The following is a 21,160-nucleotide window of genomic DNA, read 5'->3' on the forward strand; positions in this document are numbered from 1 at the left end:
GGGCGGACGGATATAGGAGCGGACGGATATAGGATCGGCACGGTAATAAGAAGGAGCGGGCGGACGGATATAGGAGCGGACGGATATAGGAGCGGCACGGTAATAAGAAGGAGCGGGCGGACGGATATAGGAGCGGACAGATATAGGAGCGGCACGGTAATAAGAAGGAGCGGGCGGACGGATATAGGAGCGGACGGATATAGGAGCGGCACGGTAATAAGAAGGAGCGGGCGGACGGATATAGGAGCGGACGGATATAGGAGCGGCACGGTAATAAGAAGGAGCGGGCGGACGGATATAGGAGTGGACGGATAATAAGAAGGAGCGGGCGGACGGATATAGGAGCGGCACGGTAATAAGAAGGAGCGGGCGGACGGATATAGGAGCGGACGGATATAGGATCAGCACGGTAATAAGAAGGAGCGGGCGGACGGATATAGGAGCGGACGGATATAGGATCAGCACGGTAATAAGAAGGAGCGGGCGGACGGATATAGGAGCGGACGGATATAGGATCAGCACGGTAATAAGAAGGAGCGGGCGGACGGATATAGGAGCGGACGGATATAGGATCGGCACGGTAATAAGAAGGAGCGGGCGGACAGATATAGGAGCGGACGGATATAGGATCAGCACGGTAATAAGAAGGAGCGGGCGGACGGATATAGGGGCGGACGGATATAGGAGCGGACGGATAATAAGAAGGAGCGGGCGGACGGATATAGGAGCGGACGGATATAGGATCAGCACGGTAATAAGAAGGAGCGGGCGGACAGATATAGGAGCGGACGGATATAGGAGCGGACGGTAATAAGAAGGAGCGGGCGGACGGATATAGGAGCGGACGGATATAGGATCAGCACGGTAATAAGAAGGAGCGGGCGGACGGATATAGGAGCGGACGGATATAGGAGCGGCACGGTAATAAGAAGGAGCGGACGGACGGATATAGGATCAGCACGGTAATAAGAAGGAGCGGGCGGACGGATATAGGAGCGGACGGATATAGGATCAGCACGGTAATAAGGAGCGGGCGGACGGATATAGGAGCGGACGGATATAGGATCAGCACGGTAATAAGAAGGAGCGGGCGGACGGATATAGGAGCGGACGGATATAGGATCAGCACGGTAATAAGAAGGAGCGGACGGACGGATATAGGAGCGGACGGATATAGGATCGGCACGGTAATAAGAAGGAGCGGGCGGACGGATATAGGAGCGGACGGATATAGGATCAGCACGGTAATAAGAAGGAGCGGGCGGACGGATATAGGAGCGGACGGATATAGGATCGGTACGGTAATAAGAAGGAGCGGGCGGACGGATATAGGAGCGGACGGATATAGGATCAGCACGGTAATAAGAAGGAGCGGGCGGACGGATATAGGAGCGGACGGATATAGGATCGGCACGGTAATAAGAAGGAGCGGGCGGACGGATATAGGAGCGGACGGATATAGGAGCGGCACGGTAATAAGAAGGAGCGGGCGGACGGATATAGGAGCGGACGGATATAGGAGCGGCACGGTAATAAGAAGGAGCGGGCGGACGGATATAGGAGCGGACGGATATAGGATCTGCACGGTAATAAGAAGGAGCGGGCGGACGGATATAGGAGCGGACGGATATAGGATCGGCACGGTAATAAGAAGGAGCGGGCGGACGGATATAGGAGCGGACGGATATAGGAGCGGCACGGTAATAAGAAGGAGCGGGCGGACGGATATAGGAGCGGACAGATATAGGAGCGGCACGGTAATAAGAAGGAGCGGGCGGACGGATATAGGAGCGGACGGATATAGGAGCGGCACGGTAATAAGAAGGAGCGGGCGGACGGATATAGGAGCGGACGGATATAGGAGCGGCACGGTAATAAGAAGGAGCGGGCGGACGGATATAGGATCAGCACGGTAATAAGAAGGAGCGGGCGGACGGATATAGGAGCGGACGGATATAGGAGCGGCACGGTAATAAGAAGGAGCGGGCGGACGGATATAGGAGCGGACGGATATAGGAGCGGGCGGACGGATATAGGAGCGGGCGGACGGATATAGGAGCGGACGGATATAGGAGCGGCACGGTAATAAGAAGGAGCGGGCGGACAGATATAGGAGCGGCACGGTAATAAGAAGGAGCGGGCGGACGGATATAGGAGCGGGCGGATATAGGATCGGCACGGTAATAAGAAGGAGCGGGCGGACGGATATAGGATCAGCACGGTAATAAGAAGGAGCGGGCGGACGGATATAGGAGCGGGCGGATATAGGATCGGCACGGTAATAAGAAGGAGCGGGCGGACGGATATAGGATCGGCACGGTAATAAGAAGGAGCGGGCGGACGGATATAGGAGCGGGCGGACGGATATAGGAGCGGACGGATATAGGAGCGGCACGGTAATAAGAAGGAGCGGGCGGACGGATATAGGAGCGGCACGGTAATAAGAAGGAGCGGGCGGACGGATATAGGAGCGGACGGATATAGGATCAGCACGGTAATAAGAAGGAGCGGGCGGACAGATATAGGAGCGGACGGATATAGGATCAGCACGGTAATAAGAAGGAGCGGGCGGACGGATATAGGAGCGGCACAGTAATAAGAAGGAGCGGGCGGACGGATATAGGAGCGGACGGATATAGGATCGGCACGGTAATAAGAAGGAGCGGGCGGACGGATATAGGGGCGGACGGATATAGGATCGGCACGGTAATAAGAAGGAGCGAGCGGATGGATATAGGAGCGGACGGATATAGGATCGGCACGATAATAAGAAGGAGCGGGCGGACGGATATAGGATCAGCACGGTAATAAGAAGGAGCGGGCGGACGGATATAGGAGCGGCACGGTAATAAGAAGGAGCGGGCGGACGGATATAGGAGCGGACGGATATAGGATCGGCACGGTAATAAGAAGGAGCGGGCGGACGGATATAGGAGCGGACGGATATAGGAGCGGCACGGTAATAAGAAGGAGCGGACGGACGGATATAGGAGCGGACGGATATAGGAGCGGCACGGTAATAAGAAGGAGCGGGCGGACGGATATAGGAGCGGACGGATATAGGATCAGCACGGTAATAAGAAGGAGCGGGCGGACGGATATAGGAGCGGACGGATATAGGATCGGCACGGTAATAAGAAGGAGCGGGCGGACGGATATAGGGGCGGACGGATATAGGAGCGGCACGGTAATAAGAAGGAGCGGGCGGACGGATATAGGAGCGGACGGATATAGGAGCGGCACGGTAATAAGAAGGAGCGGGCGGACGGATATAGGAGCGGCACGGTAATAAGAAGGAGCGGGCGGACGGATATAGGAGCGGCACGGTAATAAGAAGGAGCGGGCGGACAGATATAGGAGCGGACGGATATAGGATCAGCACGGTAATAAGAAGGAGCGGGCGGACGGATATAGGAGCGGCACGGTAATAAGAAGGAGCGGGCGGACGGATATAGGAGCGGCACGGTAATAAGAAGGAGCGGGCGGACAGATATAGGAGCGGACGGATATAGGATCAGCACGGTAATAAGAAGGAGCGGGCGGACGGATATAGGATCGGCACGGTAATAAGAAGGAGCGGGCGGACGGATATAGGAGCGGCACGGTAATAAGAAGGAGCGGGCGGACAGATATAGGAGCGGACGGATATAGGATCAGCACGGTAATAAGAAGGAGCGGGCGGACGGATATAGGAGCGGACGGATATAGGATCAGCACGGTAATAAGAAGGAGCGGGCGGACGGATATAGGAGCGGACGGATATAGGATCGGCACGGTAATAAGAAGGAGCGGGCGGACGGATATAGGATCAGCACGGTAATAAGAAGGAGCGGGCGGACGGATATAGGAGTGGACGGATATAGGATCGGCACGGTAATAAGAAGGAGCGGGCGGACGGATATAGGAGCGGACGGATATAGGAGCGGCACGGTAATAAGAAGGAGCGGGCGGACGGATATAGGAGCGGACAGATATAGGAGCGGACGGATATAGGATCGGCACGGTAATAAGAAGGAGCGGGCGGACGGATATAGGATCAGCACGGTAATAAGAAGGAGCGGGCGGACGGATATAGGAGCGGACGGATATAGGAGCGGACGGATATAGGAGCGGCACGGTAATAAGAAGGAGCGGACGGACGGATATAGGATCAGCACGGTAATAAGAAGGAGCGGGCGGACGGATATAGGAGCGGACGGATATAGGAGCGGACGGATATAGGAGCGGCACGGTAATAAGAAGGAGCGGACGGACGGATATAGGATCGGCACGGTAATAAGAAGGAGCGGGCGGACGGATATAGGAGCGGCACGGTAATAAGAAGGAGCGGGCGGACGGATATAGGGGCGGACGGATATAGGAGCGGCACGGTAATAAGAAGGAGCGGGCGGACGGATATAGGAGCGGACGGATATAGGATTGGCACGGTAATAAGAAGGAGCGGACGGATGGATATAGGAGCGGACGGATATAGGATCAGCACGGTAATAAGAAGGAGCGGGCGGACGGATATAGGAGCGGCACGGTAATAAGAAGGAGCGGACGGATGGATATAGGAGCGGACGGATATAGGATCGGCACGGTAATAAGAAGGAGCGGGCGGACGGATATAGGAGCGGACGGATATAGGAGCGGACGGTAATAAGAAGGAGCGGGCGGACGGATATAGGAGCGGACGGATATAGGATCAGCACGGTAATAAGAAGGAGCGGGCGGACGGATATAGGAGCGGACGGATATAGGATCGGCACGGTAATAAGAAGGAGCGGACGGATGGATATAGGAGCGGACGGATATAGGATCAGCACGGTAATAAGAAGGAGCGGGCGGACGGATATAGGAGCGGACGGATATAGGATCGGCACGGTAATAAGAAGGAGCGGGCGGACAGATATAGGAGCGGACGGATATAGGAGCGGACGGTAATAAGAAGGAGCGGGCGGACGGATATAGGAGCGGACGGATATAGGATCAGCACGGTAATAAGAAGGAGCGGGCGGACGGATATAGGAGCGGACGGATATAGGATCAGCACGGTAATAAGAAGGAGCGGGCGGACGGATATAGGAGCGGACGGATATAGGATCAGCACGGTAATAAGAAGGAGCGGGCGGACGGATATAGGAGCGGACGGATATAGGATCAGCACGGTAATAAGAAGGAGCGGGCGGACGGATATAGGAGCGGACGGATATAGGATCAGCACGGTAATAAGAAGGAGCGGGCGGACGGATATAGGAGCGGACGGATATAGGATCGGCACGGTAATAAGAAGGAGCGGGCGGACGGATATAGGAGCGGACGGATATAGGATCAGCACGGTAATAAGAAGGAGCGGGCGGACGGATATAGGGGCGGACGGATATAGGATCGGCACGGTAATAAGAAGGAGCGGGCGGACGGATATAGGGGCGGACGGATATAGGATCGGCACGGTAATAAGAAGGAGCGGGCGGACGGATATAGGAGCGGACGGATATAGGATCAGCACGGTAATAAGAAGGAGCGGGCGGACGGATATAGGGGCGGACGGATATAGGATCAGCACGGTAATAAGAAGGAGCGGGCGGACGGATATAGGGGCGGACGGATATAGGAGCGGACGGTAATAAGAAGGAGCGGGCGGACGGATATAGGAGCGGACGGATATAGGAGCGGCACGGTAATAAGAAGGAGCGGGCGGACGGATATAGGGGCGGACGGATATAGGATCAGCACGGTAATAAGAAGGAGCGGGCGGACGGATATAGGAGCGGACGGATATAGGATCAGCACGGTAATAAGAAGGAGCGGGCGGACGGATATAGGAGCGGACGGATATAGGATCAGCACGGTAATAAGAAGGAGCGGGCGGACGGATATAGGGGCGGACGGATATAGGATCGGCACGGTAATAAGAAGGAGCGGGCGGACGGATATAGGGGCGGACGGATATAGGATCAGCACGGTAATAAGAAGGAGCGGGCGGACGGATATAGGATCAGCACGGTAATAAGAAGGAGCGGGCGGACGGATATAGGGGCGGACGGATATAGGATCAGCACGGTAATAAGAAGGAGCGGGCGGACGGATATAGGGGCGGACGGATATAGGATCAGCACGGTAATAAGAAGGAGTGGGCGGACGGATATAGGGGCGGACGGATATAGGATCGGCACGGTAATAAGAAGGAGCGGGCGGACGGATATAGGGGCGGACGGATATAGGATCAGCACGGTAATAAGAAGGAGCGGGCGGACGGATATAGGAGCGGACGGATATAGGATCAGCACGGTAATAAGAAGGAGCGGGCGGACGGATATAGGAGCGGACGGATATAGGATCAGCACGGTAATAAGAAGGAGCGGGCGGACGGATATAGGGGCGGACGGATATAGGATCGGCACGGTAATAAGAAGGAGCGGGCGGACGGATATAGGGGCGGACGGATATAGGAGCGGCACGGTAATAAGAAGGAGCGGGCGGACGGATATAGGAGCGGACGGATATAGGATCAGCACGGTAATAAGAAGGAGCGGGCGGACGGATATAGGAGCGGACGGATATAGGATCAGCACGGTAATAAGAAGGAGCGGGCGGACGGATATAGGGGCGGACGGATATAGGATCAGCACGGTAATAAGAAGGAGCGGGCGGACGGATATAGGGGCGGACGGATATAGGAGCGGACGGTAATAAGAAGGAGCGGGCGGACGGATATAGGAGCGGACGGATATAGGAGCGGCACGGTAATAAGAAGGAGCGGGCGGACGGATATAGGGGCGGACGGATATAGGATCAGCACGGTAATAAGAAGGAGTGGGCGGACGGATATAGGAGCGGACGGATATAGGATCAGCACGGTAATAAGAAGGAGCGGGCGGACGGATATAGGGGCGGACGGATATAGGATCAGCACGGTAATAAGAAGGAGCGGGCGGACGGATATAGGAGCGGACGGATATAGGATCAGCACGGTAATAAGAAGGAGCGGGCGGACGGATATAGGGGCGGACGGATATAGGATCGGCACGGTAATAAGAAGGAGCGGGCGGACGGATATAGGAGCGGACGGATATAGGATCAGCACGGTAATAAGAAGGAGCGGGCGGACGGATATAGGAGCGGACGGATATAGGATCAGCACGGTAATAAGAAGGAGCGGGCGGACGGATATAGGGGCGGACGGATATAGGATCGGCACGGTAATAAGAAGGAGCGGGCGGACGGATATAGGGGCGGACGGATATAGGATCAGCACGGTAATAAGAAGGAGCGGGCGGACGGATATAGGGGCGGACGGATATAGGAGCGGACGGTAATAAGAAGGAGCGGACGGACGGATATAGGGGCGGACGGATATAGGAGCGGACGGTAATAAGAAGGAGCGGGCGGACGGATATAGGGGCGGACGGATATAGGATCAGCACGGTAATAAGAAGGAGCGGGCGGACAGATATAGGAGCGGACGGATATAGGATCAGCACGGTAATAAGAAGGAGCGGGCGGACGGATATAGGAGCGGACGGATATAGGAGCGGCACGGTAATAAGAAGGAGCGGGCGGACGGATATAGGGGCGGACGGATATAGGATCAGCACGGTAATAAGAAGGAGCGGGCGGACGGATATAGGAGCGGACGGATATAGGATCAGCACGGTAATAAGAAGGAGCGGGCGGACGGATATAGGGGCGGACGGATATAGGATCAGCACGGTAATAAGAAGGAGCGGACGGACGGATATAGGAGCGGACGGATATAGGATCGGCACGGTAATAAGAAGGAGCGGGCGGACGGATATAGGATCAGCACGGTAATAAGAAGGAGCGGGCGGACGGATATAGGGGCGGACGGATATAGGATCGGCACGGTAATAAGAAGGAGCGGGCGGACGGATATAGGAGCGGACGGATATAGGATCAGCACGGTAATAAGAAGGAGCGGACGGACGGATATAGGAGCGGACGGATATAGGATCGGCACGGTAATAAGAAGGAGCGGGCGGACGGATATAGGAGCGGACGGATATAGGATCAGCACGGTAATAAGAAGGAGCGGACGGACGGATATAGGGGCGGACGGATATAGGATCGGCACGGTAATAAGAAGGAGCGGGCGGACGGATATAGGAGCGGACGGATATAGGATCAGCACGGTAATAAGAAGGAGCGGGCGGACGGATATAGGAGCGGACGGATATAGGATCGGCACGGTAATAAGAAGGAGCGGGCGGACGGATATAGGAGCGGACGGATATAGGATCAGCACGGTAATAAGAAGGAGCGGGCGGACGGATATAGGAGCGGACGGATATAGGAGCGGACGGATAATAAGAAGGAGCGGGCGGACGGATATAGGAGCGGACGGATATAGGAGCGGACGGATAATAAGAAGGAGCGGGCGGACGGATATAGGGGCGGACGGATATAGGAGCGGACGGATAATAAGAAGGAGCGGGCGGACGGATATAGGAGCGGACGGATAATAAGAAGGAGCGGGCGGACGGATATAGGAGCGGACGGATATAGGATCAGCACGGTAATAAGAAGGAGCGGGCGGACGGATATAGGAGCGGACGGATATAGGATCGGCACGGTAATAAGAAGGAGCGGGCGGACGGATATAGGAGCGGCACGGTAATAAGAAGGAGCGGGCGGACAGATATAGGAGCGGACGGATATAGGATCAGCACGGTAATAAGAAGGAGCGGGCGGACGGATATAGGAGCGGACGGATATAGGATCAGCACGGTAATAAGAAGGAGCGGGCGGACGGATATAGGAGTGGACGGATATAGGATCGGCACGGTAATAAGAAGGAGCGGGCGGACGGATATAGGAGCGGACGGATATAGGAGCGGCACGGTAATAAGAAGGAGCGGGCGGACGGATATAGGAGCGGACAGATATAGGAGCGGACGGATATAGGATCGGCACGGTAATAAGAAGGAGCGGGCGGACGGATATAGGAGCGGACGGATATAGGATCGGCACGGTAATAAGAAGGAGCGGGCGGACGGATATAGGATCAGCACGGTAATAAGAAGGAGCGGGCGGACGGATATAGGAGCGGACGGATATAGGAGCGGACGGATATAGGAGCGGCACGGTAATAAGAAGGAGCGGACGGACGGATATAGGATCAGCACGGTAATAAGAAGGAGCGGGCGGACGGATATAGGAGCGGACGGATATAGGAGCGGCACGGTAATAAGAAGGAGCGGGCGGACGGATATAGGAGCGGCACGGTAATAAGAAGGAGCGGGCGGACGGATATAGGGGCGGACGGATATAGGAGCGGCACGGTAATAAGAAGGAGCGGGCGGACGGATATAGGAGCGGACGGATATAGGATTGGCACGGTAATAAGAAGGAGCGGACGGATGGATATAGGAGCGGACGGATATAGGATCAGCACGGTAATAAGAAGGAGCGGGCGGACGGATATAGGAGCGGCACGGTAATAAGAAGGAGCGGACGGATGGATATAGGAGCGGACGGATATAGGATCGGCACGGTAATAAGAAGGAGCGGGCGGACGGATATAGGAGCGGACGGATATAGGATCAGCACGGTAATAAGAAGGAGCGGGCGGACGGATATAGGAGCGGACGGATATAGGATCGGCACGGTAATAAGAAGGAGCGGACGGATGGATATAGGAGCGGACGGATATAGGATCAGCACGGTAATAAGAAGGAGCGGGCGGACGGATATAGGAGCGGACGGATATAGGATCGGCACGGTAATAAGAAGGAGCGGGCGGACAGATATAGGAGCGGACGGATATAGGAGCGGACGGTAATAAGAAGGAGCGGGCGGACGGATATAGGAGCGGACGGATATAGGATCAGCACGGTAATAAGAAGGAGCGGACGGATATAGGATCAGCACGGTAATAAGAAGGAGCGGGCGGACGGATATAGGAGCGGACGGATATAGGATCAGCACGGTAATAAGAAGGAGCGGGCGGACGGATATAGGAGCGGACGGATATAGGATCAGCACGGTAATAAGAAGGAGCGGGCGGACGGATATAGGAGCGGACGGATATAGGATCAGCACGGTAATAAGAAGGAGCGGGCGGACGGATATAGGGGCGGACGGATATAGGAGCGGACGGATAATAAGAAGGAGCGGGCGGACGGATATAGGAGCGGACGGATATAGGAGCGGCACGGTAATAAGAAGGAGCGGGCGGACGGATATAGGGGCGGACGGATATAGGATCGGCACGGTAATAAGAAGGAGCGGGCGGACGGATATAGGAGCGGACGGATATAGGATCAGCACGGTAATAAGAAGGAGCGGGCGGACGGATATAGGAGCGGACGGATATAGGATCGGCACGGTAATAAGAAGGAGCGGGCGGACGGATATAGGAGCGGACGGATATAGGATCAGCACGGTAATAAGAAGGAGCGGGCGGACGGATATAGGGGCGGACGGATATAGGATCGGCACGGTAATAAGAAGGAGCGGGCGGACGGATATAGGGGCGGACGGATATAGGATCGGCACGGTAATAAGAACGAGCGGGCGGACGGATATAGGAGCGGACGGATATAGGATCAGCACGGTAATAAGAAGGAGCGGGCGGACGGATATAGGAGCGGACGGATATAGGAGCGGCACGGCAATAAGAAGGAGCGGGCGGACGGATATAGGAGCGGACAGATATAGGATCGGCACGGTAATAAGAAGGAGCGGGCGGACGGATATAGGAGCGGACGGATATAGGATCAGCACGGTAATAAGAAGGAGCGGGCGGACGGATATAGGGGCGGACGGATATAGGATCAGCACGGTAATAAGAAGGAGCGGGCGGACGGATATAGGAGCGGACGGATATAGGATCAGCACGGTAATAAGAAGGAGCGGGCGGACGGATATAGGGGCGGACGGATATAGGATCAGCACGGTAATAAGAAGGAGCGGGCGGACGGATATAGGGGCGGACGGATATAGGAGCGGACGGTAATAAGAAGGAGCGGGCGGACGGATATAGGAGCGGACGGATATAGGAGCGGCACGGTAATAAGAAGGAGCGGGCGGACGGATATAGGGGCGGACGGATATAGGATCAGCACGGTAATAAGAAGGAGCGGGCGGACGGATATAGGAGCGGACGGATATAGGATCAGCACGGTAATAAGAAGGAGCGGGCGGACGGATATAGGAGCGGACGGATATAGGATCGGCACGGTAATAAGAAGGAGCGGGCGGACGGATATAGGAGCGGACGGATATAGGAGCGGCACGGTAATAAGAAGGAGCGGGCGGACAGATATAGGAGCGGACGGATATAGGATCGGCACGGTAATAAGAAGGAGCGGGCGGACGAGGAGCGGACGGATATAGGATCGGCACGGTAATAAGAAGGAGCGGGCGGACGGATATAGGAGCGGACGGATATAGGATCGGCACGGTAATAAGAAGGAGCGGGCGGACGGATATAGGAGCGGACGGATATAGGATCAGCACGGTAATAAGAAGGAGCGGGCGGACGGATATAGGGGCGGACGGATATAGGATCGGCACGGTAATAAGAAGGAGCGGGCGGACGGATATAGGAGCGGACGGATATAGGATCAGCACGGTAATAAGAAGGAGCGGGCGGACGGATATAGGGGCGGACGGATATAGGATCAGCACGGTAATAAGAAGGAGCGGGCGGACGGATATAGGGGCGGACGGATATAGGATCAGCACGGTAATAAGAAGGAGCGGGCGGACGGATATAGGAGCGGACGGATATAGGATCAGCACGGTAATAAGAAGGAGCGGGCGGACGGATATAGGAGCGGACGGATATAGGATCAGCACGGTAATAAGAAGGAGCGGGCGGACGGATATAGGAGCGGACGGATATAGGATCAGCACGGTAATAAGAAGGAGTGGGCGGACGGATATAGGGGCGGACGGATATAGGATCGGCACGGTAATAAGAAGGAGCGGGCGGACGGATATAGGGGCGGACGGATATAGGATCAGCACGGTAATAAGAAGGAGCGGGCGGACGGATATAGGAGCGGACGGATATAGGATCAGCACGGTAATAAGAAGGAGCGGGCGGACGGATATAGGAGCGGACGGATATAGGATCAGCACGGTAATAAGAAGGAGCGGGCGGACGGATATAGGGGCGGACGGATATAGGATCGGCACGGTAATAAGAAGGAGCGGGCGGACGGATATAGGGGCGGACGGATATAGGAGCGGCACGGTAATAAGAAGGAGCGGGCGGACGGATATAGGAGCGGACGGATATAGGATCAGCACGGTAATAAGAAGGAGCGGGCGGACGGATATAGGGGCGGACGGATATAGGATCGGCACGGTAATAAGAAGGAGCGGGCGGACGGATATAGGGGCGGACGGATATAGGAGCGGCACGGTAATAAGAAGGAGCGGGCGGACGGATATAGGAGCGGACGGATATAGGATCAGCACGGTAATAAGAAGGAGCGGGCGGACGGATATAGGAGCGGACGGATATAGGATCAGCACGGTAATAAGAAGGAGCGGGCGGACGGATATAGGGGCGGACGGATATAGGATCGGCACGGTAATAAGAAGGAGCGGGCGGACGGATATAGGGGCGGACGGATATAGGATCAGCACGGTAATAAGAAGGAGCGGGCGGACGGATATAGGGGCGGACGGATATAGGAGCGGACGGTAATAAGAAGGAGCGGGCGGACGGATATAGGAGCGGACGGATATAGGAGCGGCACGGTAATAAGAAGGAGCGGGCGGACGGATATAGGATCAGCACGGTAATAAGAAGGAGCGGGCGGACGGATATAGGAGCGGACGGATATAGGATCAGCACGGTAATAAGAAGGAGCGGACGGACGGATATAGGAGCGGACGGATATAGGATCGGCACGGTAATAAGAAGGAGCGGGCGGACGGATATAGGATCAGCACGGTAATAAGAAGGAGCGGGCGGACGGATATAGGAGCGGACGGATATAGGATCAGCACGGTAATAAGAAGGAGCGGACGGACGGATATAGGAGCGGACGGATATAGGATCGGCACGGTAATAAGAAGGAGCGGGCGGACGGATATAGGAGCGGACGGATATAGGATCAGCACGGTAATAAGAAGGAGCGGACGGACGGATATAGGGGCGGACGGATATAGGATCGGCACGGTAATAAGAAGGAGCGGGCGGACGGATATAGGAGCGGACGGATATAGGATCAGCACGGTAATAAGAAGGAGCGGGCGGACGGATATAGGGGCGGACGGATATAGGATCAGCACGGTAATAAGAAGGAGCGGGCGGACGGATATAGGAGCGGACGGATATAGGATCAGCACGGTAATAAGAAGGAGCGGGCGGACGGATATAGGGGCGGACGGATATAGGATCGGCACGGTAATAAGAAGGAGCGGGCGGACGGATATAGGAGCGGACGGATATAGGATCAGCACGGTAATAAGAAGGAGCGGGCGGACGGATATAGGGGCGGACGGATATAGGATCGGCACGGTAATAAGAAGGAGCGGGCGGACGGATATAGGGGCGGACGGATATAGGATCAGCACGGTAATAAGAAGGAGCGGGCGGACGGATATAGGGGCGGACGGATATAGGAGCGGACGGTAATAAGAAGGAGCGGACGGACGGATATAGGGGCGGACGGATATAGGAGCGGACGGTAATAAGAAGGAGCGGGCGGACGGATATAGGGGCGGACGGATATAGGATCAGCACGGTAATAAGAAGGAGCGGGCGGACAGATATAGGAGCGGACGGATATAGGATCAGCACGGTAATAAGAAGGAGCGGGCGGACGGATATAGGAGCGGACGGATATAGGAGCGGCACGGTAATAAGAAGGAGCGGGCGGACGGATATAGGGGCGGACGGATATAGGATCAGCACGGTAATAAGAAGGAGCGGGCGGACGGATATAGGAGCGGACGGATATAGGATCAGCACGGTAATAAGAAGGAGCGGGCGGACGGATATAGGGGCGGACGGATATAGGATCAGCACGGTAATAAGAAGGAGCGGACGGACGGATATAGGAGCGGACGGATATAGGATCGGCACGGTAATAAGAAGGAGCGGGCGGACGGATATAGGATCAGCACGGTAATAAGAAGGAGCGGGCGGACGGATATAGGGGCGGACGGATATAGGATCGGCACGGTAATAAGAAGGAGCGGGCGGACGGATATAGGAGCGGACGGATATAGGATCAGCACGGTAATAAGAAGGAGCGGACGGACGGATATAGGAGCGGACGGATATAGGATCGGCACGGTAATAAGAAGGAGCGGGCGGACGGATATAGGAGCGGACGGATATAGGATCAGCACGGTAATAAGAAGGAGCGGACGGACGGATATAGGGGCGGACGGATATAGGATCGGCACGGTAATAAGAAGGAGCGGGCGGACGGATATAGGAGCGGACGGATATAGGATCAGCACGGTAATAAGAAGGAGCGGGCGGACGGATATAGGAGCGGACGGATATAGGATCGGCACGGTAATAAGAAGGAGCGGGCGGACGGATATAGGAGCGGACGGATATAGGATCAGCACGGTAATAAGAAGGAGCGGGCGGACGGATATAGGAGCGGACGGATATAGGAGCGGACGGATAATAAGAAGGAGCGGGCGGACGGATATAGGAGCGGACGGATATAGGAGCGGACGGATAATAAGAAGGAGCGGGCGGACGGATATAGGGGCGGACGGATATAGGAGCGGACGGATAATAAGAAGGAGCGGGCGGACGGATATAGGAGCGGACGGATAATAAGAAGGAGCGGGCGGACGGATATAGGAGCGGACGGATATAGGATCAGCACGGTAATAAGAAGGAGCGGGCGGACGGATATAGGAGCGGACGGATATAGGATCGGCACGGTAATAAGAAGGAGCGGGCGGACGGATATAGGAGCGGCACGGTAATAAGAAGGAGCGGGCGGACAGATATAGGAGCGGACGGATATAGGATCAGCACGGTAATAAGAAGGAGCGGGCGGACGGATATAGGAGCGGACGGATATAGGATCAGCACGGTAATAAGAAGGAGCGGGCGGACGGATATAGGAGTGGACGGATATAGGATCGGCACGGTAATAAGAAGGAGCGGGCGGACGGATATAGGAGCGGACGGATATAGGAGCGGCACGGTAATAAGAAGGAGCGGGCGGACGGATATAGGAGCGGACAGATATAGGAGCGGACGGATATAGGATCGGCACGGTAATAAGAAGGAGCGGGCGGACGGATATAGGAGCGGACGGATATAGGATCGGCACGGTAATAAGAAGGAGCGGGCGGACGGATATAGGATCAGCACGGTAATAAGAAGGAGCGGGCGGACGGATATAGGAGCGGACGGATATAGGAGCGGACGGATATAGGAGCGGCACGGTAATAAGAAGGAGCGGACGGACGGATATAGGATCAGCACGGTAATAAGAAGGAGCGGGCGGACGGATATAGGAGCGGACGGATATAGGAGCGGCACGGTAATAAGAAGGAGCGGGCGGACGGATATAGGAGCGGCACGGTAATAAGAAGGAGCGGGCGGACGGATATAGGGGCGGACGGATATAGGAGCGGCACGGTAATAAGAAGGAGCGGGCGGACGGATATAGGAGCGGACGGATATAGGATTGGCACGGTAATAAGAAGGAGCGGACGGATGGATATAGGAGCGGACGGATATAGGATCAGCACGGTAATAAGAAGGAGCGGGCGGACGGATATAGGAGCGGCACGGTAATAAGAAGGAGCGGACGGATGGATATAGGAGCGGACGGATATAGGATCGGCACGGTAATAAGAAGGAGCGGGCGGACGGATATAGGAGCGGACGGATATAGGATCAGCACGGTAATAAGAAGGAGCGGGCGGACGGATATAGGAGCGGACGGATATAGGATCGGCACGGTAATAAGAAGGAGCGGACGGATGGATATAGGAGCGGACGGATATAGGATCAGCACGGTAATAAGAAGGAGCGGGCGGACGGATATAGGAGCGGACGGATATAGGATCGGCACGGTAATAAGAAGGAGCGGGCGGACAGATATAGGAGCGGACGGATATAGGAGCGGACGGTAATAAGAAGGAGCGGGCGGACGGATATAGGAGCGGACGGATATAGGATCAGCACGGTAATAAGAAGGAGCGGACGGATATAGGATCAGCACGGTAATAAGAAGGAGCGGGCGGACGGATATAGGAGCGGACGGATATAGGATCAGCACGGTAATAAGAAGGAGCGGGCGGACGGATATAGGAGCGGACGGATATAGGATCAGCACGGTAATAAGAAGGAGCGGGCGGACGGATATAGGAGCGGACGGATATAGGATCAGCACGGTAATAAGAAGGAGCGGGCGGACGGATATAGGAGCGGACGGATATAGGATCAGCACGGTAATAAGAAGGAGCGGGCGGACGGATATAGGAGCGGACGGATATAGGATCGGCACGGTAATAAGAAGGAGCGGGCGGACGGATATAGGAGCGGACGGATATAGGATCAGCACGGTAATAAGAAGGAGCGGGCGGACGGATATAGGGGCGGACGGATATAGGATCGGCACGGTAATAAGAAGGAGCGGGCGGACGGATATAGGGGCGGACGGATATAGGATCGGCACGGTAATAAGAACGAGCGGGCGGACGGATATAGGAGCGGACGGATATAGGATCAGCACGGTAATAAGAAGGAGCGGGCGGACGGATATAGGAGCGGACGGATATAGGAGCGGCACGGCAATAAGAAGGAGCGGGCGGACGGATATAGGAGCGGACAGATATAGGATCGGCACGGTAATAAGAAGGAGCGGGCGGACGGATATAGGAGCGGACGGATATAGGATCAGCACGGTAATAAGAAGGAGCGGGCGGACGGATATAGGGGCGGACGGATATAGGATCAGCACGGTAATAAGAAGGAGCGGGCGGACGGATATAGGAGCGGACGGATATAGGATCAGCACGGTAATAAGAAGGAGCGGGCGGACGGATATAGGGGCGGACGGATATAGGATCAGCACGGTAATAAGAAGGAGCGGGCGGACGGATATAGGGGCGGACGGATATAGGAGCGGACGGTAATAAGAAGGAGCGGGCGGACGGATATAGGAGCGGACGGATATAGGAGCGGCACGGTAATAAGAAGGAGCGGGCGGACGGATATAGGGGCGGACGGATATAGGATCAGCACGGTAATAAGAAGGAGCGGGCGGACGGATATAGGAGCGGACGGATATAGGATCAGCACGGTAATAAGAAGGAGCGGGCGGACGGATATAGGAGCGGACGGATATAGGATCGGCACGGTAATAAGAAGGAGCGGGCGGACGGATATAGGAGCGGACGGATATAGGAGCGGCACGGTAATAAGAAGGAGCGGGCGGACAGATATAGGAGCGGACGGATATAGGATCGGCACGGTAATAAGAAGGAGCGGGCGGACGAGGAGCGGACGGATATAGGATCGGCACGGTAATAAGAAGGAGCGGGCGGACGGATATAGGAGCGGACGGATATAGGATCGGCACGGTAATAAGAAGGAGCGGGCGGACGGATATAGGAGCGGACGGATATAGGATCAGCACGGTAATAAGAAGGAGCGGGCGGACGGATATAGGGGCGGACGGATATAGGATCGGCACGGTAATAAGAAGGAGCGGGCGGACGGATATAGGAGCGGACGGATATAGGATCAGCACGGTAATAAGAAGGAGCGGGCGGACGGATATAGGGGCGGACGGATATAGGATCAGCACGGTAATAAGAAGGAGCGGGCGGACGGATATAGGGGCGGACGGATATAGGATCAGCACGGTAATAAGAAGGAGCGGGCGGACGGATATAGGAGCGGACGGATATAGGATCAGCACGGTAATAAGAAGGAGCGGGCGGACGGATATAGGAGCGGACGGATATAGGATCAGCACGGTAATAAGAAGGAGCGGGCGGACGGATATAGGAGCGGACGGATATAGGATCAGCACGGTAATAAGAAGGAGTGGGCGGACGGATATAGGGGCGGACGGATATAGGATCGGCACGGTAATAAGAAGGAGCGGGCGGACGGATATAGGGGCGGACGGATATAGGATCAGCACGGTAATAAGAAGGAGCGGGCGGACGGATATAGGAGCGGACGGATATAGGATCAGCACGGTAATAAGAAGGAGCGGGCGGACGGATATAGGAGCGGACGGATATAGGATCAGCACGGTAATAAGAAGGAGCGGGCGGACGGATATAGGGGCGGACGGATATAGGATCGGCACGGTAATAAGAAGGAGCGGGCGGACGGATATAGGGGCGGACGGATATAGGAGCGGCACGGTAATAAGAAGGAGCGGGCGGACGGATATAGGAGCGGACGGATATAGGATCAGCACGGTAATAAGAAGGAGCGGGCGGACGGATATAGGGGCGGACGGATATAGGATCGGCACGGTAATAAGAAGGAGCGGGCGGACGGATATAGGGGCGGACGGATATAGGAGCGGCACGGTAATAAGAAGGAGCGGGCGGACGGATATAGGAGCGGACGGATATAGGATCAGCACGGTAATAAGAAGGAGCGGGCGGACGGATATAGGAGCGGACGGATATAGGATCAGCACGGTAATAAGAAGGAGCGGGCGGACGGATATAGGGGCGGACGGATATAGGATCGGCACGGTAATAAGAAGGAGCGGGCGGACGGATATAGGGGCGGACGGATATAGGATCAGCACGGTAATAAGAAGGAGCGGGCGGACGGATATAGGGGCGGACGGATATAGGAGCGGACGGTAATAAGAAGGAGCGGGCGGACGGATATAGGAGCGGACGGATATAGGAGCGGCACGGTAATAAGAAGGAGCGGGCGGACGGATATAGGATCAGCACGGTAATAAGAAGGAGCGGGCGGACGGATATAGGAGCGGACGGATATAGGATCAGCACGGTAATAAGAAGGAGCGGACGGACGGATATAGGAGCGGACGGATATAGGATCGGCACGGTAATAAGAAGGAGCGGGCGGACGGATATAGGATCAGCACGGTAATAAGAAGGAGCGGGCGGACGGATATAGGAGCGGACGGATATAGGATCAGCACGGTAATAAGAAGGAGCGGACGGACGGATATAGGAGCGGACGGATATAGGATCGGCACGGTAATAAGAAGGAGCGGGCGGACGGATATAGGAGCGGACGGATATAGGATCAGCACGGTAATAAGAAGGAGCGGACGGACGGATATAGGGGCGGACGGATATAGGATCGGCACGGTAATAAGAAGGAGCGGGCGGACGGATATAGGAGCGGACGGATATAGGATCAGCACGGTAATAAGAAGGAGCGGGCGGACGGATATAGGAGCGGACGGATATAGGATCGGCACGGTAATAAGAAGGAGCGGGCGGACGGATATAGGGGCGGACGGATATAGGATCAGCACGGTAATAAGAAGGAGCGGACGGACGGATATAGGAGCGGACGGATATAGGATCGGCACGGTAATAAGAAGGAGCGGGCGGACGGATATAGGATCAGCACGGTAATAAGAAGGAGCGGGCGGACGGATATAGGAGCGGACGGATATAGGATCAGCACGGTAATAAGAAGGAGCGGACGGACGGATATAGGAGCGGACGGATATAGGATCGGCACGGTAATAAGAAGGAGCGGGCGGACGGATATAGGAGCGGACGGATATAGGAGCGGCACGGTAATAAGAAGGAGCGGGCGGACGGATATAGGAGCGGACGGATATAGGAGCGGCACGGTAATAAGAAGGAGCGGACGGACGGATATAGGGGCGGACGGATATAGGATCGGCACGGTAATAAGAAGGAGCGGGCGGACGGATATAGGAGCGGACGGATATAGGATCAGCACGGTAATAAGAAGGAGCGGGCGGACGGATATAGGGGCGGACGGATATAGGATCGGCACGGTAATAAGAAGGAGCGGGCGGACGGATATAGGAGCGGACGGATATAGGATCAGCACGGTAATAAGAAGGAGCGGGCGGACGGATATAGGGGCGGACGGATATAGGATCAGCACGGTAATAAGAAGGAGCGGGCGGACGGATATAGGGGCGGACGGATATAGGATCAGCACGGTAATAAGAAGGAGCGGGCGGACGGATATAGGAGCGGACGGATATAGGATCAGCACGGTAATAAGAAGGAGCGGGCGGACGGATATAGGAGCGGACGGATATAGGATCAGCACGGTAATAAGAAGGAGCGGGCGGACGGATATAGGAGCGGACGGATATAGGATCAGCACGGTAATAAGAAGGAGTGGGCGGACGGATATAGGGGCGGACGGATATAGGATCGGCACGGTAATAAGAAGGAGCGGGCGGACGGATATAGGGGCGGACGGATATAGGATCAGCACGGTAATAAGAAGGAGCGGGCGGACGGATATAGGAGCGGACGGATATAGGATCAGCACGGTAATAAGAAGGAGCGGGCGGACGGATATAGGAGCGGACGGATATAGGATCAGCACGGTAATAAGAAGGAGCGGGCGGACGGATATAGGGGCGGACGGATATAGGATCGGCACGGTAATAAGAAGGAGCGGGCGGACGGATATAGGGGCGGACGGATATAGGAGCGGCACGGTAATAAGAAGGAGCGGGCGGACGGATATAGGAGCGGACGGATATAGGATCAGCACGGTAATAAGAAGGAGCGGGCGGACGGATATAGGGGCGGACGGATATAGGATCGGCACGGTAATAAGAAGGAGCGGGCGGACGGATATAGGGGCGGACGGATATAGGAGCGGCACGGTAATAAGAAGGAGCGGGCGGACGGATATAGGAGCGGACGGATATAGGATCAGCACGGTAATAAGAAGGAGCGGGCGGACGGATATAGGAGCGGACGGATATAGGATCAGCACGGTAATAAGAAGGAGCGGGCGGACGGATATAGGGGCGGACGGATATAGGATCGGCACGGTAATAAGAAGGAGCGGGCGGACGGATATAGGGGCGGACGGATATAGGATCAGCACGGTAATAAGAAGGAGCGGGCGGACGGATATAGGGGCGGACGGATATAGGAGCGGACGGTAATAAGAAGGAGCGGGCGGACGGATATAGGAGCGGACGGATATAGGAGCGGCACGGTAATAAGAAGGAGCGGGCGGACGGAT

Source organism: Ranitomeya variabilis, chromosome 1, assembly GCF_051348905.1.
Source record: "Ranitomeya variabilis isolate aRanVar5 chromosome 1, aRanVar5.hap1, whole genome shotgun sequence".
In the NCBI taxonomy this organism is placed as follows: domain Eukaryota; kingdom Metazoa; phylum Chordata; class Amphibia; order Anura; family Dendrobatidae; genus Ranitomeya; species Ranitomeya variabilis.